Consider the following 26,827-nt stretch of genomic DNA (forward strand, 5'->3'; position numbering starts at 1 on the left):
TGCCACTATTGCACTTTTGTGAGCATCATATCAGGTTGTTTGCTGCTGGGTAGCTTAGACCAAAAGTTGCTTGGACAGATGCTCATCAATTTCCCCAGTCACTCATGTAGCACCTTCTGGCCCTAGATGAGCTGTCCGGGAACTGGTTGTCTTCCAGATTCCAGCCAATTCTCTCCAGTGTTTTGATCATGAAGTGATGTTGTATCTAGTCAAAGGCCTTTTCTGCATCTATCGAAATGATAATGTGGTTTTTGTATTTAAGCTTATTTATGTGGTGTATTGCATTGACAGATTTCTGTATGTTGAACCACCCCTGCGTTCCTGGGATGAAGTCTACTTGATCAAGTTGGATAATGCTTTTGATGTGCTGCTGAATTCGGATTGTGAGGATTTTGTTCAGGATCTTTGTGTGTAAGTTCATCAGGGAAATAGGCCAATAGTTTTCTTTTCTCTGCCTGGTTTTTGTATTAGGGTGATAGGAGCTTCATAGAAGGAGTTGAGGAGCTTTCACTGTTTGCCAATTGTGGCACAGTTTCCGAAAGATTGGTTTGAGTTCTTCCATGAAGGTTTGATAGAATTCAGCTGAGAAGTCATTGGGTCCTGGACTCTTCTTTTCAGGGAGGTGTTGTGGCTACCTTTTCAATCTTGGGTATGATAGGCTTATTTAGGAGATTAATCTGCTCTGAATTTAGCTTTGGTAGATGATATGTGTCCAGAAATTCAACTATTTCCTCTATATTCAGTTTTTGTGGAGTAGAGGTTTTTGAAATAAGTCTTGATGATTCTTCCAATTTCACTTATGTCTGTTGTGATATCTCCTTTTTCATTTTTAATTTTGTTAATTTGAAGCCTCTCTATTTTTAACTTGATAAATTTGGCCAAGGATTTATCAATTTTGTTCATTGTTTCAAAGAACCAGCTCTTTGTTTCATCAATTTCCTTAATTGTTTTCTTAGTTTCCAATTCATTAATTTCTGCTTTGATCTACAAATCTCTTTTTATTTTTTCCATTGCTCATTTATTGTTTAAAAGTGTGTTGTTCAGTTTCCAGGGATTCCTGCTGGGATTCCTGGTGCATATTTTGCTGTTAATTTCTATCAGTACAGCATTACGATCTGATATCATGCTGGAAATTATGTTGCTCTTCCTAAATACATGGAGGCAGGCTTTTTGATCTATTATAGAGAAGGTCCCATGGGCTGCTGAGAATGTACTGTGTGGATTTTGGGTAGAATGTTTTGTAGATGTCCTTTAGGTCTAATTGATTTATGGTTTTGTTGAGCTCTCTCAATTCCCAGTTAATTTTATGTTTGGATGATCTATCTATTGCTGATAATGGATTATTAAAGTCCCCAACTATGATGGTGTTGGTGGTTATTTCTGTTTTGTTGTCAAGTAGGTTTTGTTTTATGAATTGTGGTGCACCTCTGTTTGGGGCATAAAGATTAATGATTGTGATGTCCTCTTGTTGGATTGTTATGTTGATAAGTAGGAAGTGGCCTTCTTTGTCTTTTTTGATTACTTTTAGTTTGAAGTCTGTTTTATTTGATATTAGTATAGCCTGTTTTATTTGATATTAGTATAGCCTGATTCTTATTTCTGTTTGCTTGAAATATTATTTTCCACCCTTTTACCATGAAGAGGTGTCTGTTTTTAGTGGTGAGGTGGGTTTCTTGAAGACAACATATTGAGGAGTCTAATTTTTTGACGCTAAAGGTTTATCAGTCTTGTTGATTCTTTCAAAGAACCAATTCTTTGTCTCACTGATTTTTGGATTTTTTTTCTTTTGGTTTGTATTTCATTCATTTTTGCCCTAATCTTTATTATTTCTTCCCATCTAGTGATTTTCAGTTTGCCTTTTTTTCTTTTTCTAAGGTCTTAAGGTGAAGCATTAAGTTGTTTACTTGTAACCTTTTACTTTCTTTCTTTTTTTATTTGAGAGTAACAGACAGAGGGAGACAGAGGCAGAGAGAGAGAGAGAAAGAGAGAGAATGAGTGTGCCAGGGCCACCAGTCAGTGCAAATGAACTCCAGACGTGTGTGCCCCCTTGTGCATCTGGCTAATTTGGGTCCTGGGGAATCAAGCCTTGAACCAGGGTCCCTAGGCTTTACAGGCAAGCACTTATTCACTAAGCCCACCTGTTACTTACTTTCTTTTTTTTTTAAAAAAAAAAATTATTATTATTTATTTATTTATTTGAGAGCGATAGACACAGAGAGAAAGACAGATAGAGGGAGAGAGAGAGAATGGGCGCGCCAGGGCTTCCAGCCACTGCAAACGAACTCCAGACGCGTACGCTCCCTTGTGCATCTGGCTAACATGGGACCTGGGGAACCGAGCCTCGAACCGGGGTCCTTAGGCTTCACAGGCAAGCGCTTAACTGCTAAGCCATCTCTCCAGCCCCACCTTTACTTTAGGTATACATTTCCCTCTTATGATTGCCTTCATTGTGTCCCAAAGGTTTTGGTTCTCATTATCATTTGATTCTATGATTTTTTTTTTTTTTCCGAGGTAGGGTCTCCCCCCAGCTCAGGCTGACATGGAATTCACTATGTAATTTCAGGGTGGCCTTGAGCTCAAGGTGATCCTCCTACCTCTGCCTTCCAAGTGCTGGGATTAAAGGTGTTCACCAACATGTCCAGCGAAATCATCTCCCTCCCCTTTATTTAATTAAAAATTCATTTATGTATTTATTTATTAGACAGAGGGAGAGAGAAACAGGCAGACAGAGAGAATGGATGTGCCATGGCCTCTAGCTACTGCAAACAAACTCCAGACACATGCGCCACCATGTGCATCTATCTGGCTAATGTGGGACCTGGAAAACTGAACCTGGGTCTTTTGGCTTTGTAGGCATGCACCTTAAACACAAAGCCATCTCTCTAGTCCTGATGCTATGAATTTTTAAAATTTTTTTTCTTGATTTCTTCATTGACCCATTCATCACTTAGTAGTGTATTGTTTAGTTTCCATGATTTTGTGTATGCTCTATAGCTATTTTTGCTATTGATTTATAATTTGCTCCCATTGTGAGCAGATAGAGTGTAAGGAATTATTTCAATTTTTCTGTATTTTTTTTTAAGATTTGCTTTCTGTTCTAATGTATGGTCTATTTTAGAGAGTGTTCCATGTGCTTCTGAAAAGAATATGTATTTTGCAGCATTTGGACGAAATGTTCTACAGATATCTGTTAGTTCCATTTGTTTTATGACCTCATTTAATCCAGATGGCTCTCAGTTAATTTTTGGCTGAGATGACCTGTCAGTTGATGAGAGTGGGGTATTGAAGTCACCTGCTACAACTGTGTTTGTGTTTATCTGTGATGTTAATTCTAATAGTATCTGTTTGATGGAATTGGGATCCCCCATGTTAGGGGAATATATGTTTTATATGTTTAGAATTGTATTGTCCTCCCTTTGGAGTGTTCCTTAAACCAATATAAAGTAACTTTCTTTAACTTTCCTAATTAATGCTGGTTTGACTTCTACCCTGTCAGATATCAGGATTGTAACACCTACTTGGTTTCTAGGCTCATTTACATTAAATATCATTTTCCATCTGGTTTCCATCTTTTATGGAGAGGCAAGTTTCTTGCAGGCAACAAATAGAAGGATTCTTCTTTTTAACCTGGTCTGCAAATCTATGTCTTTTGGTTTTGGCATTGAGGCTGTTGATATTAAGAGTTATTATTGAAAGATGTGTATTTATTCTTGATATGCTTGTTTTGTTGTTCTTCTGTTTTTCCTTTACTCTCTTGTTTTAACTATGGTATTGAGTATGGCTTATTTTTTCCTGCTTCCATATGTGAGCACACTGATTTCTCTTCAGAATGGAGGATCTGCAATGGCATCACCTTCACTAGTGAAATTTTTCCTCTATGATTTTTTTCTTGGAAAATACCTGCTATGCCTTTAGGGTGAAATTCTTCTACTTCTATTATGCCCTAATTTTTTATGTTTGATCCCTTTCATAGTGTCCTGAATGTCTTGAAATACCCATTCATAACTTCATATTAATTTGTCTTTCTCTTTGTTGGACTGTTTTAGATCTGCCACTTGGTCTTCAAGTTTAAATCTTCTATCCTCTCCCTTATCCATTCTGATGGTGAGGTTTTCTACACAGTTTTCTATTTGACTTACTCTGTTTTTCATCTCTAGAATCTCTGATTCCTATCTTTTCATTATTTCTATTTTCGTACTCATGTGTTGTATTGACCTCTTTATTTCATTAAATTGGTTTCCTGTGTTCTGTTAGGGTTCATTTAGAAGTTTGTTTTCATTTTTGATTCCTTTGACCATAGATATAATCATTTTCTTTTTGAAATCTTTGACAGGAATTTCATCTAAAACAATCTCGTTGGAGAACTGATGGATTTATAGTTTCTGGTGGTATTGTACTGTCTTGATTCCTTGTGTTTCTTATATTATTATATAGAGATTTTTGCACCTTGAGTTAATTTGATGCTGGATTTCTAGTTATTTGCCAGTATTCTTAGCCATGTAAATTTGACTTTATATATCCTCAGGGTAGGAGTTTAAGGTGCCAGATGTAGCTCTTAATGCTGTAAGAAAAATAGCAGAAGTGACCCTAGCTGTTGAGTTGCCTGCTATTCAAATATTCTAGAAGACTGGGTGGGGCAAATTACTGTCAGATTTTAAAGTTCAACTGAGTAATAAATACACTCAATCAAAACTAGCACATATTATTTATACAAGAGTGATGATTAAAAACAATAGATAATTAGCTGGGCATGGTATTGTACGCCTTTAATGCCAGCACTAGGGAGGTAGAGGTAGCAGAGGTATGAGGATCACCAAGAGTTCGAGGCCACCCTGATACTACATAGTGAATTTCAGGTCAGCCTGAGCCAGAGTGAGACCCTACCTTGAAAAACAAAACAAAACAAAAAAGCAATACATAATTTAATAAACTCAAGCCAAAGTCCCTAAGGGTGTGTGTTGCCCCACACCCTTTACCCTGTCAACTACAAGGTTGAAATTTCTGGTCTGAAATGGCTTCCAGGTGTGCTTGGAGCTGAGTCAGATCCTGCTGTCAATAATGAAATAAGAAAAGCACAAAGGCCCTATAAGTCAGGAAACATAAAAGGCAACAGTAATCAACAAAATACAGCTTACTTGAGAATGGTAAAGCCAAGCAAGAATATATCAATCTAATGTAACATAGAACATTACCTGCCCTGACATGGAAAGAGATTAACACTTCTACTCAGGCCTATGTACTTGGCTTTGTGTAAGTAGGCCCTGTTACATTTTGGGATGGCTTCTAATCTCACCAATGCTGAGTGCCCATCTCAATCCCTTTCTGTTGCACTGTGGACTCTATTAAGCTGCTTGGGTCACTGAATCTGGTGTTTTGGTTTGTTGTGCTGGATGCCATGCTGCTGGAGGGAGTGAATGAATTCTCTGATGGTTCACTGTGGCACTGGCGGTTTGGGGTTGGGAGGCTGTGAAGGATGCCTGAAACTGCTCAGCTGGTCCCTGCTATCTTCCCCTTTATTGTTATTGATGTTGCAAGGACACTGTTGTGAATGGAAAATCCTTCCACCTGGTTTCTGCTCCTACAACTCTGTGGCAGCCAGGTGGGCATGCAGATTGGGGCCAAATGGATGGGGACTGCTGGGGCCTCAGAGAGATTCTGACTGGTTTCCTCCTTTTTAGAAAATCTGACTCTTTCCTGCTTCTCTGCTGGGGTTGGTAATAACATGCATCTTTACTTTTTGATAGAGTATATTTTGCAGTTTTTCTGCTTATTTCCCTCCCTAGGCTGCTTTGGTGTGGCTACTGTGCTGCCATCCTACCCGGAAGTCCAGTGTTGATGTTCTTGATCCACATCATCAGATTTCTGCAGAGGTCCCACTGGTAACAGTTACTCATGCTATGTATTTAGCAAGCATTCCATTAAATAAATAATCTTGGCAGAACCACTTTTCTAATGAGGGAAATAGATACAGAGAAGAAACAATCTCTTCAGGCAACCAGAACTTCTCAACTTTTTAGTGTAAACATCATTTTAACAGGCTGGTATCTGTCATGGTTATTTAAAGCTCATTTTTGTGAAGGAAAGTTGACTTCCTAAATTGTTCTTTAAGAAATTAGATCATCTTAGAGAATGTCCTAATGAAATTAAATGCAAATAACTCATGAATGTTTATTGAATCATTGAATCTGGCAATTGTAGAAAGATTATAATTCATGGTATTCTTACTTCTCATGCATATACTATATGCTCTCAATATACCAAGTTCTTCATATTCATTAACTAAGTAGGTTTGCAAATGCTTCTAGAACACATCTTTTCCATTCCTAGGCTTTTATTTAAATACTGGAAAAAAATCTGGAAAATGAGGTTAAGCTTGAGACCTAAAGACTATAAGACCTAAGGGTTCTCACAATTTTTAAAAATTGACAAGTTTCTATGGACTTCAGCCCTGTTCATAACTCCCATAGAGAGGGTATGAGACCTAGACCAGAAAAGGGACTGGTACTCTCACATGCGCTAGAGACATAGCTGTATGAGATTTCTAAACCAGATAGGGAAGTAACAGATATAAGATGATTTTATTAACCTTTATTCATTCAAACACCTTCACAATTGGTGATGAGTTATTTAAGAAACTGCATCTAGGTGTTGATGTGCCATCAACTGAATGGAAAGAGACTTCCCATTTTCAAATAACCTTTTAGTAATATTCAGGTAAAAGAAGGAATACTCCCTCTTGTTAGCATTTGTGGTTGTCTGAAGGGTGGTTAATAGGTCTCAAGTCTCAGGTCTAATGGCTGCTGTGGTGGTTTGATTCAGGTGTCCCCCATAAACTTAGGTGTGCCGAATGCTAGGTTCCTAGCTGATAGAGATTTGGGAATTAATGCCTCTTGGAGGTGGTGTATTGTTGGGGGAGGGCTTAATGAAGTTATAGGCAGTTTCCCCTTGCCAGTGTTTGGCACACTCTACTGTTGCTATTATCCATCTTATGTTGGCCAGGGGGTGATGTTCACCCTCATGACATTGTTTTCTCCTGCCATCATGGAGCTTCCCCGTGAGTCTGTAAGCCAAAATAAACCCTTTATCCTAAAAGCTGCTCTTGGTCGGGTGATCTCTGGCAACAGTGCCAAACTGACTGTAACAGCTACTTTCCCCAGGAGGTAACACAAGAAGCCCAGAAGACCAGTGTAGGAAACATGGTGACGGATACACACCACGTGAGAAGCCCTTTATTGTTCCTCCAGATCTTCCTTCTTAAGAACAGCTAATTGTACATCAGGGTCTCCATCAATAGGGCATGGATATACATTGTGCCAGTAACTGAAAAGTTGTGCTAGTGAGTACCCTACTTATATTTAAATTACTAACTGAAATTCATTAAACATTCATAATTAAAATGAAATTTTTACAGGGGTCATTCAATGTTAATAGATGATATTTTCTTCCCCTACAGTAGATTCTAGCTGATAGGACCATTTAGGAAGAGTAGAATGTTGTCCTAATACATTTCTTAGCATTTAATGAGCTATCTTAAAAGTCCTTTAAACTAGCTGGGCATGGTGGCTCATGCTTTTAATCCCAGCACTCAGGAGGTAGGAGGATCGCCATGAGTTCGAAAACCACTCTGAGACTACCTAGTGAATTCCAGGTCAGCCTGAGCTAGAAAGAGAAACAAACAAAAACAAGTCCTTTAAATTCAGAAATTCCCAGATGATTAAAAACTATTTATCTTTTTCATACTCATTTCATAGTTTTGAATTTTTTGATTTTTTTTTAATATATTTCATTTATTTGAAATAGAGAGGCACAGACACAGAGAAAATGGGTATATCAGGGTCTCTAGCCATTGGAAATGAACTTAATACACCATGTGAATCTGGCTTACACCAGTACTGGGAAATCAAAGCTGGGTTCTTTGGCTTTGCAGGCTACTGCCTTAACCGCTAAGCCATCTCTCCAGCTCAGTAGCTTTGAATTTTTAACCTAGTTTTTTTTTTTTTTAAGCATAAAGCTAACTTTTGAGGATAGTTGAAATAATAAAAGTCTTTCTACCATGACTAAGGGAACATTGTGAAAGAGCAGGAAAAATATTGTAAGAGCCACCAAGTGGGTAGGAATACCCTGAGGCATGGTCATTGCCTGCTGCCACACTGCCCTCCCACTATCCTGCAGGCTGCAGAAGACCTTCATGACCCCACAATGAATGTCATAATCCCACTGAAGAGGCCCCCATGATAAAGAGAGCAAGGAGATAGCAACATATAACCTGTTATATATAAAATAAAATTAAAAAATGACTTTTCTGATTATAGAAACACAGAGACAGTGTTAATATGCTAGTTGCAATCTCCTTTGTCCAAACTGAAATTATTTTTCTGTGTGGATGGACTGTTGACATTGTTTTCTTTATAAATGTTTCCATTTTGATACATCTTATATTTGAGAAATCTCATGTTGCTATTTTTTTCTTATTTATAAGAAAGTATAAATCGCTTTGTTAGTACTTATAGAAATCTTAACTGGGTGTGGTGGCAAATGCTTTTAATCACACCACTCTTGAGGCAGAGGTAGGAAGATTACTGTGAGCTCAAGGCTAACCTGAGACTACATAGTGAATACCAGGTCAGCCTGGGCTAGAAAAAGACATTACCTCAAAAAACCACACACACACACACACACACACACAATCTTGAGGTTTTGTTTTTTCATTTAGAAGGAATGCTAAGTGATTTGCTTAGTTTATATGTATTTGCATGGAGAGAGAGACCGAGAATGAATAGACACACCCGGGCTGCCAGCCATTGCAAACAAACTTCAGATACACGCATCACTGTGCATCTGGCTTTATGTGGGTACTGGGGAATTAAACCCAGGTTGTTAGGCTTTGCAGTCCCTCAACTACTGAGCCATCTCTCTAGCCCTGCCTAGAACTTCAGTATAAGATCATTGCCCATAGGAATTAAACCTTTTAAAATAGTTTTCTTTAGAAAAATCTGTCTCTTCCTAGGAAGGGTGATTTGCAAAATAAAAAAGGGTATATATATATACCCTTAAATTAAATTAAAATTAAATTACAAATTTTTGCTGGGTGCAGTAGCCCACAACTTTAATCCCAGCACTTGGTGGGCAGAGGTAGTAGGAACCCGATGAACCTGACAGCATAGTAAATTTCAGGACAACCTTAGCCCTACCTCAAAAAAAAATATTTTTTTTATTTTCTTTTTATTCCCATTTTGCCTTTTTTACTTACTTATTTATTTATTAACAATTTCCATGATTGTAAACAATATCTCATGGTAATTCTCTCCCTCCCCTCCACTTTCCCCATTGAAAATCCACTCTCTATCATATCCCCTCCCCCCTCAATCAGTCTCTTATTTTGACGTCCTCATCTTTTCCTCCTATTATGATGGTCTTGTATAGGTAGTGTCAGGCACTGTGAGGTCATGGATATCCAGGTCATTTTGTGTCTGGATGAGCACATTGTAAGGAGTCCTACCCTTCCTTTGGCTCTTTCATTCTTTCCGCCACCTCTTCCACAACGGACCCTGATTCTTGGAATGTGTGATAGAGATATTTCAGTGCTGAGCACTCCTCTGTCACTTTTTCTCAGCACTATGGTGCCTTCTGAGTTATCCCAAGGTCACTGACATCTGAAACGAGAAGCTTCTCTAATAGTGAGAGTAGCATTAATATATGGGTATGAACATTAAGAAAAGAGTTTACTGGGCAGTATTGTAAGCATAGTATATACATTTAGCCAGACAGCAGCAGATGTGACACCCATAGGGCTCATGACTATGCCTGCTGTAGGTTTTCAGTGTCATGGATGTATTCCCTCCTATGGAGCGGGCCTCCAATCAAATTAGAGGGCAGCTGGTTTCCCCATAACAGATGTGCCACTATTGCACCCATTGCCTCATTTGGCCTGGCTGGCAAAATATAAGGCTTGCAGTGTCCACTGTAGAGTATCTTCACTGGTGATTTCTATGTTCCTGAGGGAGATTGGTCTGTAATTTTCTTTTTTTTTTTTTTTTCTTCTATATTTGCCTGGTTTTGGTACCAGGGTGATGCTGGCTTTGTAGAAAGAGTTTGGCAGGATTTCTTCTTTTTCTATTTTATGGAAAAGTTTAAGAAGCATTGGTGTTTGTTCTGCCATGAAGTTCTGGTAAAACTCACTAGTGAATCCATCTGGGCCTGGACATTTTTTAGTTGGGAGATTTTTGATAACTGCTTGGATCACCATGCTTATTATAGTTCTGTTTAAGTGGTTAATCTCATCTTAATTTAATTTAGGTAGGTCATAATAAGTCAAGAAAATCATCCATTTCTTTCAGATTTTCAAACTTAGTTGAGTATAGTATGTTCCTATGATTTTTTGAATTTCTCTAGTATCTGTTGTGATGATGCCTTTTTCATCTCTAATTTTATTAATTGGTCTCTCTTATCTTTCTTTTGGTCAGATTTGCTGAAGGTTTATCAATCTTGTTTATCTTTTCAAAGAACCAACTCTTTGTTTCATTCATTTTTGGATTGATTTTTGGTTTCTATTTCATTAATTTCTGCTCTAATCTTTATTATTTCTTCCCATGTACTGATTTTTGGTTTGCCTTGTTCTTCTTTTCTAAGGTTTTAAAGTGAAGCAGTATGTTGTTTACTTGTGACCTTTCTAATTTCTTAATATAGGCACTTAAAGGTATAAATTTCCCTCTTAGGACTGCCTTCAGTGTGTCCCAGAGGTTTTAGTATGTTGTCTTCTCACTGTCATTTGATTCTATGAATTTTTTTATTTCCTTCTTGATTTCATTGACTCACTCATTATTTAGTAGTGATTTGTTTAGTTTCCATAATTTTTGTGTTTGCTCTATAGCCTTTCTTGCTGTTGATTTGTACATTGTGATCAGATGGAGTGCAAGGAATTATTTCAATTTTCCTGTATTTGTTAAGATTTATTTTCTGTGTCCTAATATATGGTCTATTTTAGGGAATGTTCCATGTACTGTTGAATGTGTATTCTGCAGCATTTGAATGAATATCTGTTAGGTCCATTTGTTCTATGATCTCATTTAATTCAGATGCATCTGTTTATTTTTTGCTGGGATGACCTGTCAATTGATGATTTGGTATTATCTGTGACCTTAGTTCTAATAGTGTTTGTTTGATGACGTTAGGAGCCTCCATGTTAGGTGCATGCATGTTTAGGATTATAATATCCTCCTTTTGGAGTGTGCATTTAATCAATATAAAGTGACTTTTCTTATCTTTCCTAAGTAATGTTTGACTGAAGTCTACCTTGTTAGATATTAGGATGGCAACACCTGCTTGTTTTCTAGGCCCATTTGCTTGAAACACTATTTTTCAACCTTTCACCCTAAGATAGTGTCCATACTTTGTAGAAAGGTGAGTTTCTTGAATATAACAAATTGAAAGATCCTGCTTTTAACCCAGTCAGCAAATGTATATATTTTGCTTGGGGCACTGAGGCCCCCATTGATATTAAGAGTTATTATTGAAAGGTGTGTATTTATTTTTGCCATTTTTCTTGTTTTGTAGTTCCATTCCTCTGGTTTTACTTTTTTATTTTGGTTTTTCAAGGTAGGGTCTCACTCTAGCCCAGGCTGACATGGAATTCACTATGTAGTCTCAGAGTGGCCTTTACTCAGGGCAATCCTCCTACCTCTGTCTGTGGAATGCTGAGATTAAAGGAATGTGCCACCATGCTCAGATTTATGTATTTTGTTTTTATTTATTAAGTTCGAAGCAGAGATAGAGAGGAAAGACAAACCAAGAGAATGGGTACACCACTGCCTATGGATGCTCCAAACAAGCTCCAGATGTATGAGCCACTTTGTGCATCTGGCTTTACAGGCAAACGTCTTACCCACTGAGTAATTCCTCCAGCCCCTAATCTCACTTCCTTTACTATAGATCTAGTATTTTTCCTTCCTTGAATTTAAGATTAGTGTAACCCACACAAGTGTTTTATGAAGCACCAACCTGACTCCATTTTAACAGCAAGAGCAATTTTTGATACAAGGACTAAGTTGAGTTTCTGTTTCTCTTTAAGATTCTATGTCAGAGCTGGGGCCATAATTCCACCCCTGGTTATGGTTCCCAGGATTATGTATTCATAATGTTGCAGTAACTAGTTTAACTGTAATGGTTAGTCTGCTTCTCTCACCACACTTGCTTGCCTCTAAAACCTTCTACCCTGTTATTTCTATGGTTTTACATCATGAAAAGAGCCCGAGAAGCTGACTCGGGGCTGCTCTCTACACCCCTGCCTTAGGGAGGCAGCCACCAAACCAGTTCTATTTTGCACAATTAAAAGTTTGCTTCAATTTGGCCATAACTTGTGGTCAGTGGCCTTTTTCTGTCAAATTTGGGTTGACACAATGGAGCCCCAAGCAAGGTGGAGAACCTCCAACCCTAATTCAAAAGCCAGACCCTTCTTTCTGAGCCTCCAGGACTGAAGCATTGCTCCCAGGGGTTGAGCACCTTGCAGATGTTCCAGGGTCCCAAGACACACTTTCTGCTCCATGGAAAACTGAGGTTAACAGCCACAAAAGTGAAACCAGCAAGCACCAGTCTAGAGAGTCTTCCAAGGATAACTCATAGTAAAGCATTTCTTTGTATGACTTCTGGAACTGGTTCTGGTAGGATCCCTTCCAGGGACAGAGAGGTGTCTGATGAGGCATATTCACACTCCTGTCCAGGGCAATTGCAATTACATTACCCACCTGGTTCAGGACAACTGCGGAGCCCACCTGGTCCCAGTTCTATGCAATAGCAAGCAAGATGTCACACTGTCTACATGGTTCTGGTTTTGGGGCCTATATATCATTCAATTGTTGTTTGTCCTTATCTTTTGTGTCTTGTCCTTCTATTTAGTGTTGTTTTGTCCTTTTTTGCTTAACATTTCTTGATAGAGATGTGTCTGGACTTAATGATGTCATAGAACAAATAGATCTAACAGAAATCTATAGGACATGTCATCCAAATGCTGCAGAATACACATTCTTTCGGGCAGCACATGGAACAGTCTCTAAAATAGACCATATATTAGGACACAAAGCAAACCTCAAGAAATACAGTAAAATTGGAATAATTCCTGGCATTCTATCTGATCACAATGGGATTAAACTATATATTAAATCTATAGAGCATACACAAAATTATGGAAACTAAACAATATACTACTACATGATGAATAGGTTAATAATACATCAAGAAGGAAATAAAATAATTCGTAGAATCAAATGATAATGAGGAAATGGAGATATGTCTTAGGGTTAAGGCATGTGTCTGCAAGGCCAAAGGACCAAGGTTAGATTCCCCAAGATCCACATAAGCCAGGTACTCAAGGTGGTGCATGTGTCTAAAGATAGTTTAAAAAAAAAATTGGGGCTGGAGAGATGGCTTAGTGGTTAAGCGCTTGCCTGTGAAGCCTAAGGACCCCAGTTCGAGGCTCTGTTCCCCAGGTCCCATGTTAGCCAGATGCACAAGGGGGCGCACACATCTGGAGTTCGTTTTCAGTGGCTGGAGGCCCTGGCATGCCCATTCTCTCTCTCTCCCTCTATCTGTCTTTCTCCCTGTGTCTGTCACTCTCAAATAAATAAATAAAAAATGAACAAAAAATATTTAAAAAAAATAAATTGATAGTGAGAATACTACATACCAAAACCTTTGGGACACAATGAGGCAGTTCTAAGAGGGAAGTTTATAGCTTAAACTGCCAATATTAAGCAATTTGAAAACAACTTAATGCCTCACCTTTGGGCCTTGGGGAAAAGATGAACAAGGCAAACCAAAAGTCAGTAGATGAGAAGAGTTAATAAAGATTAGAGCAGAAATTAATGAAATAGACCCCCCCAAAATCCAAAGATTCAATGAAACAATGAGTTAGTTCTATGAAAGGAAAGACAAGATTGACAAACCCTTAACAAATCAGACCAAAAAAAAGAGAAAACCACAAATTTATAAAATTGAAGATGAAAAAGGCACATTATAACAGACACCAAAGAAATTGAGAAAATCACAAGGCTATACTTTAAGAACATATACTCCAGTAAGTTTGAGAATCTTAAAGAAACAGATGATGTCCATGATTTATATAACCTACTCGAATGAAATACCAATGAGACTCACCACTTAAATGACCGATAGCAAATATGGAGATCCAAGCAGTTATAAAAATCTCCCAAGTAAAAAAGTCCAGGCCCAGATGAGTTCATTGGTGAATTTTATCAGACATTCATGGAAGAACTAATACCAATGCTTCTCAAATTTTTCCATAAAACAGAAAAGGAAGGAATACTACCAAACTCCTATGAAGCTAGCATCACCCTGATATCAAAAGCAGACAAGACAGAACATAAAAAGAACTCTAGGCTGGGTATGGTGGTACATGCCTTCAATACCAGCATTTGAGAGGGAGAGGTAGGAGGATTGTTACAAGTTCATCGTTTACAAAATAAGACACTAGCCCCAAAACATAATGTAGACCAAGAGAACAGTATAGAATTATTAGCATAAATCAATTCAGCTACAGTTATCTAAAATTTCATTATCTAGTAACCTTTCTTTAAAAAAAGCTTTGTATTAGTGATTATCAATAATGTACATAATGCATTTTGATCATAATCCCCTCTAATTACTCTGTTTTGTTTTTCTTCTCCAACCCCCTAAGCCTCTCCCACTGAATCTATTCTTTTCAATTATATTTCTAGCTTGAATTTTTTCTCTCCACCATCATCCATGACAAAAATGCTAATAGGCCCATTAATGTGCAGGTGTTTTAGAGGTAACAAGGTATTGTGAGGTCATGAACACAATGGCCTATTTTTATTTGAAAGACAGACTACCAAAATACTCTTCTCCATCATTTGGATTTAGCATCTTTCCATGAACTTTTTGCCTGAGCTTTAAAGGGTAAGATATAGTTGTCTCATTTAACGAAGAGCACCTATCAGTCACTTAGCATCTGATGAGTTTCAATTGCTCCAGTAGACAATGTCATTTATGAAAATGTGTTTCTCCATCCAAAAGTGAGAGCAGCACTAATCTCTGAGCATAAACATAAATGTTTGAAGGGCAATTTCATGGGTGGAACATATCTATGTAGAAACAACAATTCTTCCATCACCTTCACCATCAATACCAAGCATGAATTCCACTTCATGCAGGAAGCCTCAAATCCAGTCAGAGCAAGTAATTTTCCCCCAAACATAAAAGCCACTACTGCATCAGTTTATTCATCTTTACTTGCTGCCCATCTGTATAGTTTACAAGGTCTACTGCTGGTTTAAAACGTTGAATTTGGGGCTAGAGAGATGGCTTAGTTGTTAAGCGCTTGCCTGTGAAGTCTAAGAACCCCGGTTCGAGGCTCAATTCCCCAGGACCCATGTTAGCCAGATGCACAAGGGGGTGCACGCATCTGGAGTGTGTTTACAGTGGTTGGAGGCCCTGGCACGCCCATTCTTTCTATCTGCCTCTTTATCTGTCGCTCTCAAATAAATAAATTTAAAAAACCAAAAAAATTTAAATGTTGAATTTTCTCCCCAAGTAACTTGCATATCACTTTGAAGCCGCAAATTCATCTATGAACACATTAGGCTAATACCAAAAGTAGACCAAGACACACCCACAAAAGTAAATATCTAATAACCTTGATGAATTTAGAAGTAAAAACTCAGATTTCTTGCAAATTGAATCTAAGAACACATCCATAGTATCATCTACCATGATCAAGTGGTTTCTATCCCAGGAATGCAGGAATGGTACAGCATATGAAAATAATAGCTTATCTCATAAATAGACTTAAATCAAATTGTAGGATGTTTTCAATAGATGCAAGAAAGTCTTTGGCAACATACAAAATTCTTTCATAATTAAAACACTGGAGGACTAGGGATAGAGGAAACATTTCTCAACATAAAAAGGGTAATACATAATAGACCTAAGACCTAAGATGGAGAAAAACTTTGAGCATTCTCACTAGTCTGGAAGAAGACAGGGCTTATTCTCTCACCATCACCCCTGAACATATACTTGAAGTCATAACACAAGTAATAGTCAACAGAGTAAAAGGGATTCTAAGTGGAAGGAAATAAGTCAAAGGAGCCCTATTTACTGATAATGTTATTTTATACGTAAGTGACCTGGAAGACTGCACAAAAACTACAAGAGTTTACAGTATTTTTTTTTTTTTTCAGAAAAGTGGCAGGATATGAAATCAACACATAATCATCACTAGTCTTCAGCATGGAGAATACTACTGTTGGGATCATACCTGATTTCAAGATATATTACAAAACCATAGTGATAAAGCAGCATTGTACTTGAATAAAACAGACACATAGAAAAAGAGAATAGAATAGAGTACAATAGAATAAAACAGATTATTCACGTTCAACTTGAAGTACATATAGCCACCTGATCTTTAACAAAAAGGCCAAAATTCACACTGGAGAAAAGACAAATCCTGTTGGAGAGACTGGATAAACACATGGGGAAGAGTGAATCCAGACCCTCTTCTCTTACCCTGTCTACAAATCAAATACAAATGGGGTTAGGACCTAACATACAATATGAAACTGAAAAGACTATAAGAACTAGAGAGCACACAAATTGATAGGTAAAGGGCTTTTTGAGTAAGACAAACTCAACTATTAGGATCTCATAAAGTTAAAATATTATTGTATAGCTAGGCAAACTATCAACAGTCAACAGATAGCCTACACAATGGGGAAAATCTTTGTCACCTATACACATAAGAGATATTTAATATCTAGAATGTGCAAAGAACTCAAAGCAAGTAAAAGTCATCATCCTACTCAAAAATTAGGGTTTGGAATAAAATAGTAATCAAAGGAAGAAACATAGATTCCCAATAAATATCTTAAAAGATGTTGAAAATCGTAAGCTTTTAGAAACTGAAATTAAAAGTTTGAGACTCCATGTAATTCTGGTAGGAATGGCTATCATAAAAAAAAATGACAATAAGTACCGCTGGTGGTGTGGAGAAAGAGGAACCCTCTTCCTCTGTTGGTGGGAGTGCATGCTTGTAGAGCCACTAGGGAAAAGAAGGTGGAAGTTTCTAAAAAATCTAAAATTAAATCATCAATTTGACCCAACTCTCCTGAGCATATACCCTGAGTATTCTACCCTTTATTATAGAGAGATATTTTCTGCCAAGTTTGTCACTGCTCTATATACAACAGCTAAAAAATGAAATCAGTTTACAAGAACAATTTATGCCTGTCATAAAAAAAAATCTTTCAAATATCTGTGTTTATCTCCTTTGATCCATGCTTCTCTCATTCTTGGCTTGAGATTCTTTTTTTTTTTTTTTTTTAATAGATGGCAACAAATATTAGGACCCACAGTCCATAAGAATGAGAAATAAAGATAGTCAACTGTCTAACAAGACATATCATTTCTTTCTTTTTCTTTTTCTTTCTTTTTTTTCTTTTTCTTTCTTTCTTTCTTTTTTTTTTCAAGGCAAGGTCTCACTCTAGTCCAGGCTGACCTGGAATTAACTATGTATTCTCAGGGTGGCCTCAAACTCATGGTGATCCATCTACCTCTGCCTCCTGAGTGCTGGGATTAAAGGCAGGCGCCATCACGCCCGGCTAAGACATATCATTTCTATCATACCCTCTAGGGCCCAGGGACCATTACAGAGGAAGTGGCATATTAAATATGTTTGATTCTCTGATGACAAACCTGAGAATGTCTAGGGAGATGTCAGTAGACACTCAGGGAAATGTACTTACACTGTTAATAGCATCACTGACAGACTATGTCAAAGGATTTTCCTGTTCCCTCTGCATGCATTCATCTGTGCTCCCTTTGTCATCTTCTGTCCATCTATTCTGGTCACTGGCTCTACTGAAGCTGTTTCACATACTCTATTTGAAATATGTATGTCCAGGAGTTGGTGCAAATGCAGAAATGGAGATCCCTGTATTTTCACTGTGTCTGATGGTTGTTCCACTGGATGGCAGAAGAAAATGGGTGGCTCTCTGGTGGGATGGCGCTACTTCCGTGGTGATATCTGTGCCACCATGGAAGGCAATATTTGCCTGGGAATCTTTGATGTGAGGGTTCCTAAGTGGCAAACATGGCTCTTCTTTGAATGACTGCTTTGTCAGAAGGCGGCACTGCTGGAAGGCTGTGTCCATGCTTCCATGTCTGCACGTGGTGGTTACACAGACTGGAGCTGGTGTGGTGAAATCCCTGATAGAGCTGGGGCAGAGCTGGCTTCTATGGTCAAGCGTGGAGTGCGTGATATGAGTTCAAAATGCAACTCTACCACTGGAGGATGCTGTGTCAAACATGCCATTCCCGATATGTTTATGTAAGATGAGCATAATGGATGCTGACACATTTCTAGGAAAAATATTTGAAAAATTTATGCTAATACAGTCCTTCCATATGGCACTTTACTTGTGTTTCTAGGCATCGTTTTGGCAGCAAACATTCTGATCCCATCCTACACTTTGAAACCTGTGTAGTACAACTGATATGAATGTGCATAAATGTATGTAAACTAGTTTCCAGAAAGTTTGGCAATAATTGGCTACTGGATAAGTGTCCTGTTTCTTTGGGGAAAAAAAAAAATCTTTGTGTGGTATAGGGGGAAATTAGTATGTATGAATGTCTACAATTATATCTCTCATACATGGTCATTATACCAAGCACACACATACATATTATATTATAATACTACATAAGTAAAAACAAAGAAGGTCTTACTTTGAATGGCACAAACCATAACTGATTATTCTGTTCTAAGTAAACACTTCAACAATACTACTTCACTCCAACACCATCATGTCTTAAAAGTCTGCCTATATATGTTTCTGAAAAACTCCTCTTCATTTTCTCTTGCTTATTTCTTTTTTAAAAATATATTTTTCTATTTATTATTTATTTATTATTTTTTTATTATTTACATTTTATATTTTTTATACTTTTATTAAGGAAGAGAGGGAGAGAGTGAGCATGCTAGGGCCTTCAGCCACTGAAAATTAACTCCATATGCATGTGCCACCACGTGCATCCCCAGTATGTGGGTACTGGGGAATCAAATGTGGGTCCTTAGGCTTCAAAGGCAAATGCTTTACTCACTAAGCCATCTCTCGAGCCCCCTCTCCTGCTCATTTCCAGAATTGGATTTCTTAGTCACATTGTCTCCACATATGCTACACAAAGATCAGCTTTTGCTCCCTACAGTGCTTTATCAACAGAAAGACAGATGAAATTGGCAGTTCAAAAAGTATAAGTTTTAAAAAAAATGTGCAGATAGAATATAAGGGAATTGTGGGATACCTTGAAAAGACAAAACATTGGTATCATTGTGTGGAGGTTTGAGTCAGGTGTCCCCCATAAACTTACGTGTTCTGAATGCTAGGTCTGCAGCTGATGGCAATTTGAGAGTGGAGCCTCCTGGGCGTGGGCTTATGGGTGTTACAGCCAGCTTCCCCTTGCCAGTGTTTGACACACTCTCCTGCTGCTGTTGTCTACCTGATGTTGGTCAGGAGGTGGTGTCCACCTTCTGATAATGCCATCATTTCCCCTTATATTGTGGAGCTTCCCCTTGAGTTTGTAAGCCAAAATAAACCCCTTTCTCCCACAAGATGTTCTTGCTTGGGTGTTTTCTGCCAGCAGTGCAAAACTGACTACAATAGTAAAATTGGTACCGAAAAGTGGTGCTATTACTGCCAGAAACCTGACTGTGTAGCTTTTGGCCTTTTGTAACTGCTTTGCAGGAGGGATGTGGATAAATTTGAGGTCTTGGTTTAAGAGACTGCTTGCAGTACAGCTTGATGGACTATTCTGGTCAGAGTTGAAAGACCTGAATGCAGTCAGAATGATGGACTGTGAAGCTTGGCTTATGAGGGTGAGCAAGAGCTTTGCCTGGGCAAAAGCAGTTTGTGTGAGAGGCTTGTTGTTGGGCCCATGTCTTGAGAACTTGTGCAATGTTGCATTGCCTAGAAATGGACTTGTGTGTGCAGAGGGATATGGCATAGAAAAAAAAAAATGAAAATTTTGGGCCCAAGCTGCAGCCAATTAAGTTGCAATTGGTTGAGACATTACAACCTTTGAGACTGAGGCAGCTGATCTACATTGGAACAGCAAGAAGAATGTGGACTCTTTCAAATTAAAGGGCCTGAATTCAGAATTTTTCTGTTCTTCAAATTTTGCTTTATTTCCCTCTGGATAAACAAATTTTAGCCCACCACCTGCTATGGAGTATAACAAATGCATGAAAGAAAGGGTCATTGGATTTGCAACATGGTTTTGTTTTTTGGAAATGGCCATGGGCAATGTGAAGCAGGCTTGTTGAATTACCTGCATGGATACCTGATGGAGCCATGAGGATGGACCATGGGTTACAGTTAGAGACTGAATGGAGATGCCAGAACTATGGGAAGGCTGACAAGGAGGGCTCTCAGCAACAGATAAATTTTCTGGGACTGAGTAGCCTAGTTGGAGGGGTGGAATTGGAACTCCAGAGACCTCTTACTGGTTAAATTTATTAGACTTGGAGACTTGTCACTGGTTAGTTTTGTTTGATTTGGATGTACACAGTTTAATGTTTACCCTGTTTGTTTTAAATCTTGTATTGGCTTACTATTTCTTCCCAATGCTAGCTTTTGCAGTGTGGATGCTTATTCTGTGCCATTATAGTTTTTTTCATCTTTCTTTTCTTTTTTTTTTTTTGTATTGACAATTTCCATACTTACAAACAAACCATGATAATTCCTTTCCCTCTCTCACTTTTCCCTTCATAAATTCACACTCCATCATATCCTCCCCTCCTTCTCTCCATTAGTCTTTTATTTTTATATTATCTTTTCTTCCTATTATGAGGGTCTTGTGAAGGTAGTGCTAGGCACTGCAAAGTCATGGTTATCGAGGCCAATTTCTGTCTGGATGATTGCATTGTAAGCAATTTTGCCTGTCTTTGACTCTTACATTCTTTTTGCCACCTCTTCTGTAATGGACTCTGAGTCTTAGAAGGTGTGATAGAGATGTTTCAGTGCTGAACATTCCATCACATCTCAACACTATCATGCCTTTTGGGTCATCTCAGTGGCCAACACCATCAGAAAAGAGAAGCTTCTCTAACGAAAAGTGAGAGTAATATTAACATATAGGTATGAATATTAAGTAAAGTGCTTATAGGGCAGTTTGGTGGGCATAATATATGCATTTAGTCCAGACAAGAGCAGGTGTTACACTACTAAGGCTCATGATTTCCCCCACTATAGGCTTTCAGTCGAGATCAGGTGTGTTCAGGGTGGTGTGGCTGTAGACTCACCCCTTTATTTCAGTCAAGATCAGGTACCCAGGGTGGTATGGCCATAGGTTTATCAAGACAATGTCAAAACCTGCCATTCTTCTCCCTGTGCTGAGCATTCTGACAAAAATTATGTAGAGAATGTGCTGTTTACAAATAATAAAAAAACAATTTTTTTGTGGCTAAGGCTACAAACTCATCATAAAAACCTTCCTCTGGAAAAATGGTTCAGCAGACAAGTGCACTTACCACAGAAGCACAAGAGCTGGAGAGGGTTTGATTCATCCTGAGTGATTGATTTTTTGGTAATGATGTAGACAGGTGAACATGGGCACACACTTGTAACCCCAGTCCTGTGGGGATCAGAGACGGGTAAATTGTGGAAATGGCAGCTCAAGGTTGGGTAAGAAACTCCATCTCAAGGAAAAAATACCCCAGAAGAATAGAGAACACCCAACATACTCCTCTGGTACCCACATGTATGTGCATAAAGTGAGCACCTCTGCACACACACAAGTATACACCAGACATACTGTCATACTGCACACACAAATGCACACATATACACACTCATGCATACAACACGCTACATCACACATACTGCATGCACAGACACACAGACACACACACACACACACACACACACACACACACAATCTTTCCTCCTGGATTCACCACTGGACTTCTTTTCCCATCCTCCTTGGCAGCTACGTGTGGTCATGTTCTGGCCTGAAGGATGGGGGGACAGTTAAGGAGGTGGGATCCCTGCAAGTCTCCATTTCTGCTTTGGGTGACCAAAGGCAGGTGATCATGAGGCTGGAGACTGGTGAGATCACAAGATGGATGTAGCCTGAATTTCTTAGGTAAAGAGAGATACTCACCTACTGTAAATGTCCACTCAAGACTGATCAGTGAGGAGTAACTTCCAACAGTGTCAGGCAACTGAAATAGCAGAGACTCAGTCTGGCTTAGCACAACAATGCAACTAAGTAGGGTAATAATAAAAACCTGGCCAAATGGGTTGGGATAGAAATTCGTTGAAAAGCATTCATTTTTGGTTAGCGTATTTCACCTATTTTGCCCTCAAATTAACACCTCCCAAATTGGAACACGAAAAATCTTGGAGAACTTAAAAAAAAAACTAACATCTCTTGTGCTCTAGTCCCAGAGATCCTAACTCTGTAAAGCTGGGGATGAACCCAGACATCTCTAAACCGTTTAAACTCTCCAGGAACTATGCACATATAGCTGGGGCTCATGGATGCTATGGCCTTGGAGAAGGGATGCTGCTCAGTGACTGCAAGCTTTAACACCCACCAGTCAGTTTTCCTTGTAGAAATCCATTCTCAAAATCAAAATGCTAGTATGGAAAGGTGTGTGCTCAAAGTGGCTGCAACAGCACTGTTTGGAATCATGTTTGAAGAAGAAGGAGAGGGAGAAAAAAATAAGTGTGGTGGTATGTTAATGTAATTCCAACACTCAGAAGGCTGATGCAGGAGCATTATGAATTCAAGGACAGCCTGAAGAACATGGTGAAAGCTTGTCTCCTGAAGCAGCAATAGAAACAATGAAGAAAATGAAAGAGAAAGGAAAAGCCTGTGTACCTGCTATTAGGAAAATTTGAGTAAACTGTGGGCCACTCCCGTGAGATGCTCAATTCTGACATTTAGGATTTTATTAGAGCTCTGAAAGCTGCCCATTCATTCAGGGATAAAAAGATCATTAACACTTCAAGAAAGAGATACAGGACATAGCTTTTAAGATTTTTTTTGGAAGCCAGGCATGGTGATTCATGCCTTTAATCCCAGCACTTGGGAGGCAGAGGTAGGAGGATCACCATGAGTTCAAGGCCACCCTGAGACCTGAGACTACATAGTGAATTCCAGGTCAACCTAAGATAGAGCGAGACCCTACTTTGAAAACAACAACAACAACAAATTTTGTTGGGTTGGAGATGACTTAGTGGTTAAGCGCTTGCTTGTGAAGCCTAAGGCCCTCATTTGAGGATTGATTCTCCAGTACCCATGTACTGGCACATGCATTTGGAGTTTGTTTGTAGTGGCTGGAGGCCCTGGTATGCCCATTCTCTCTCTCTCTGCCTCTCTTTCTCTCTGTCTGTCTCTCGCAAATAAATAAATAAAAAGAAACAAAAACTTTTAAACAATTTTATTTATTTAAGAGATAGAAAGACAGACACACACATACTCACACACACAGAATGGGCACACCATGGCCTCCTGCCACTGCACATGAAGTTCAGACACAAGTGCCACTTTGCCCAGCTTTACATGGCACTGGGGAATTGAACCCAGGTCATAAGGTTTTGCAAGACTTTAACCACTGAGAAGTGTCTCCAGCCCAAAGTTTTATCTATATATTACTTATGCATTTATATATTCCTATAGCTCTATAGATAAAAATGAGAAATCAGGGCTGGAGAGATGGCTCATCTGGTAAAGGTGTTTTCTTGTAGACCTGTCAACCTGAGCATTTGTCTGTTTCCACTGCCTGACTGAGGAGTCCATCTGACCAGCTGCCTCACATTCCTGCTGCCATGATTTCCCTGTCAAGACTCTATCCTCAAGTCATAAGCCAAAATAAACTCCTTTCTTAAATTTCTTTGGTAAGATTGTTTTTTTTATCATAGCAATGAAAAAAGTGACTAATATATCCTATAATGTTGTGAGTTTTTGTCTAGAGGACAATGGAGAAGCAAACTGAGACAAATGTGGTTGTTGATAAACAATGTTTCTGGTGGTTCTGCAACCCCTCCCCCTAGCACATGATAAACTTACATTTCTTGCTAGTGAATTGAGAGTGGAAATGACATGTAACACTTTTGAGTGGCACATTCATTGTCAAGTCAAGCTTCTATAGATAATTACCTCTGACACTGTGAGTGGCAATATCCAAAATGGGGCTTTTTAGGTTTAAGTGATCCCTAAACCCTTGCTGTAAAAACAACTTCATTCCAGGACCTTTTGTTGCTGTGGGCTAACTTTGTTATCCTGATGCATGAAAGCTAGCTCCGTGAGCTAGGACCACAGGAGGCCAGGATCTGACCTGGTTCTTGGAGACTCAGTAGACCATGTTTCCTGCTCCAAAGTTCACAGCAGGGCAACAGCAAGAAGCCACAGGTCTTCAGTCAGTCCTGGCACTTCCATGTGCAGCACAAGCTACGTCTCCTGCTTATAGACATTGGTTGGGTGGGACTGGGGAACAAGTGCTCTCAGCCCTTCTTCACCCAGGAGACCTGCTCCCTGGATCTGGTGCCCAGACATATGCTCTAAAAATCATGCCGTGGTCCCGCCTCTATCTCTTCTATCACATCTCATAGCTGCAGCCATTAGATGAACTGCCATCAGCTGAGCCACTCTGTGTGAGCAGGAGGAGCAGGAGGACTTCTGAGGACAAGGTTGACAAGGTTGCCATAGGGGTGAAGGTTGTCCATCAGAGCCTGGGGCAGTGTGGGGTACAGGTAAAGGGACCAAAGAAGAGCCTTGATTAAATCTACTTGGGTTACAGAAACATCACACAAAGCAAGCAGCTCCCCCACATTAGCTCAGGGATAGGTAAAAACCTTGAATGTAACAGTGAGAAATGAATCCCAATCATAGCCTGACTTAGGTCCTCAGCCCACCTGATTGACTGACACTCAGCCCACCTGATTGATTGACAGCCACCACCACAATTCAGAGTCTCTGAGAGAGGGTCCAAGTTGATGACAGCCAATGAGAAAGGAAGAGACAAGAGAGAACAGAGCCAATAAAAAAAAAAAAAAGACTCAAAGAAAGCAGGTGGCATTGCCACACCATGTTGTCATTTAATTGTGTCACTGGATAGGAGGCAAGGGGACCCTGCTGATGGTTTCCGAAAAGGCTAAGCTGCCTGAGTCACCAGACACAGACCTCCTTGGGGCTCCTGTTGGTGACAGGGAGCCCATCTCAACAGAGAAGGTAGAGGTCCCAGGGTAAGGGGTTCTGTGAGGCTGATCAGAGGGTGTGTACTGGTACTGCCCATGGTTCTGAACCACAAAGAGCCACCAATCTCCTGGACCACCTGGAATGGCTCTGTAAACTGCCACATGTCTGGGTTGGGGGAGACGGGTCAGGGAACGTCCTTGCCTCACAGCAGAAGCACCTCAGTTTGGATCCCCAGTAGCCAGAGAAATGAGTAGCTGAAATCCCAGTGTAGGTGATATAAAACCAGGAGGGCCCTGGTGGTTGCTGGCTAGCTCTTCTAGCAGGATCTGTGAGCTCTAGGTTCAGTGAGAGACAGTTTTAAAGAATAAGATGGGACTGGGTGTGGTCATTCTCATCTATAATCCCAGCCCTCAGGAAGCTGAGGCAGGAAGATTATCATGAGTCCTAGGCCAGCCTGGGCTACAGAATATGTTCCAGGTCAGCTTGCACTAGAGTGAGAGCTTGTCTCAAAACAAAACACAACAACAACTAAAAGATTAAGGTGGAAAGTGATTGAGCAGACGTCTGATGTTGACTTCTGGCCTCTATGTGCATGCATTCCCACACACCTATTAACATGCATATACACTGCACACATATATACATGTGCAACAACAGAAAATCTGTATGTCTGTGTAGTACACCTACCTAGTGAATTAAAATCTCCTGGAGACAGAGCCCTAAAATCTGTATCCTTTGAGACAATTTTGACACTGCCCCATAGTTAAATAACCCTGATCTCCTAACTCTTGCACACTGTGAGTCCTAAGTTCCCAAGACACAGCATCATTCTACCCTGCCTCACAGTAACTACTTCTGTCCTTTCTGTGTGGCGTTGGCAATGGAAAGTGGTGGAACCACCATGCTGGTCAGGCAGGACAGGATCCCACCCTTCTGCTTCCTCAGGACAGGCACCTGCTGCAGTTCCTCGCATGTCTGGAGAATGAGCTGCTTCCACCAGGGCACTGGGCGCACTGCTCTTGTCCCAGTGGAGAAAAATGAGGGGATAGCTGTGGGGGATTTGGGGAGTCCAGGGTAAGGGTCAACCATAGGAAGTGACCATTCTTCTGGCCCCAATGTGACTGCACTCTTCAGGGGTGCTGGCCACAGGAACAGATGGTCATCTCAGGAGACTGGCACTGGGATATATTCTCAGAACAAAGTATTGCCCAAGCTGTGTAAGCAGAGCCCATAGGGTTCCTCAGACTCTACATCTGCAGACAAGGAGGACATGAGGGCACGATTACGTGTTCCACATCCTCCGCCCTGGTTCGCAGACTGTACTCAGGAAACTGCCCTGTCCCTCAGCCCCTCCATCCACGCCTAACTGGTCTCAAAAACCACCTCAAAAGTTTCCAACCAAAACCCAAGAGGTCAGGCCAGTGCGAGACACAATCATGAAGTAAGTACCTTGATGGCCTTTATTGCGGCGAGCCCCTGTCCCACAGGAAAAGCACGACCAGCAAACAAGGATCCTTCTCGATCACACTTTATTGGAGAGCCTCTTGGTTAACAGGAAAGTTGATGGCGAGGGGCGAGGGGCGCAGGAGTGTAG

At 39.7% G+C, this 26,827-nt stretch overlaps 1 protein-coding gene across 1 annotated transcript in view; it reads left to right on the forward strand.

Annotated features, from left to right (window-relative positions):
• Window positions 1–26,827, forward strand: part of LOC101615125 (zinc finger protein 829-like) — a 168,230-nt gene that overhangs the window by 34,418 nt on the left and 106,985 nt on the right. The window lies entirely within an intron of this gene.

The sequence above is a fragment of the Jaculus jaculus genome, chromosome 16 (genome assembly GCF_020740685.1).
Source record: "Jaculus jaculus isolate mJacJac1 chromosome 16, mJacJac1.mat.Y.cur, whole genome shotgun sequence".
Taxonomy (NCBI): domain Eukaryota; kingdom Metazoa; phylum Chordata; class Mammalia; order Rodentia; family Dipodidae; genus Jaculus; species Jaculus jaculus.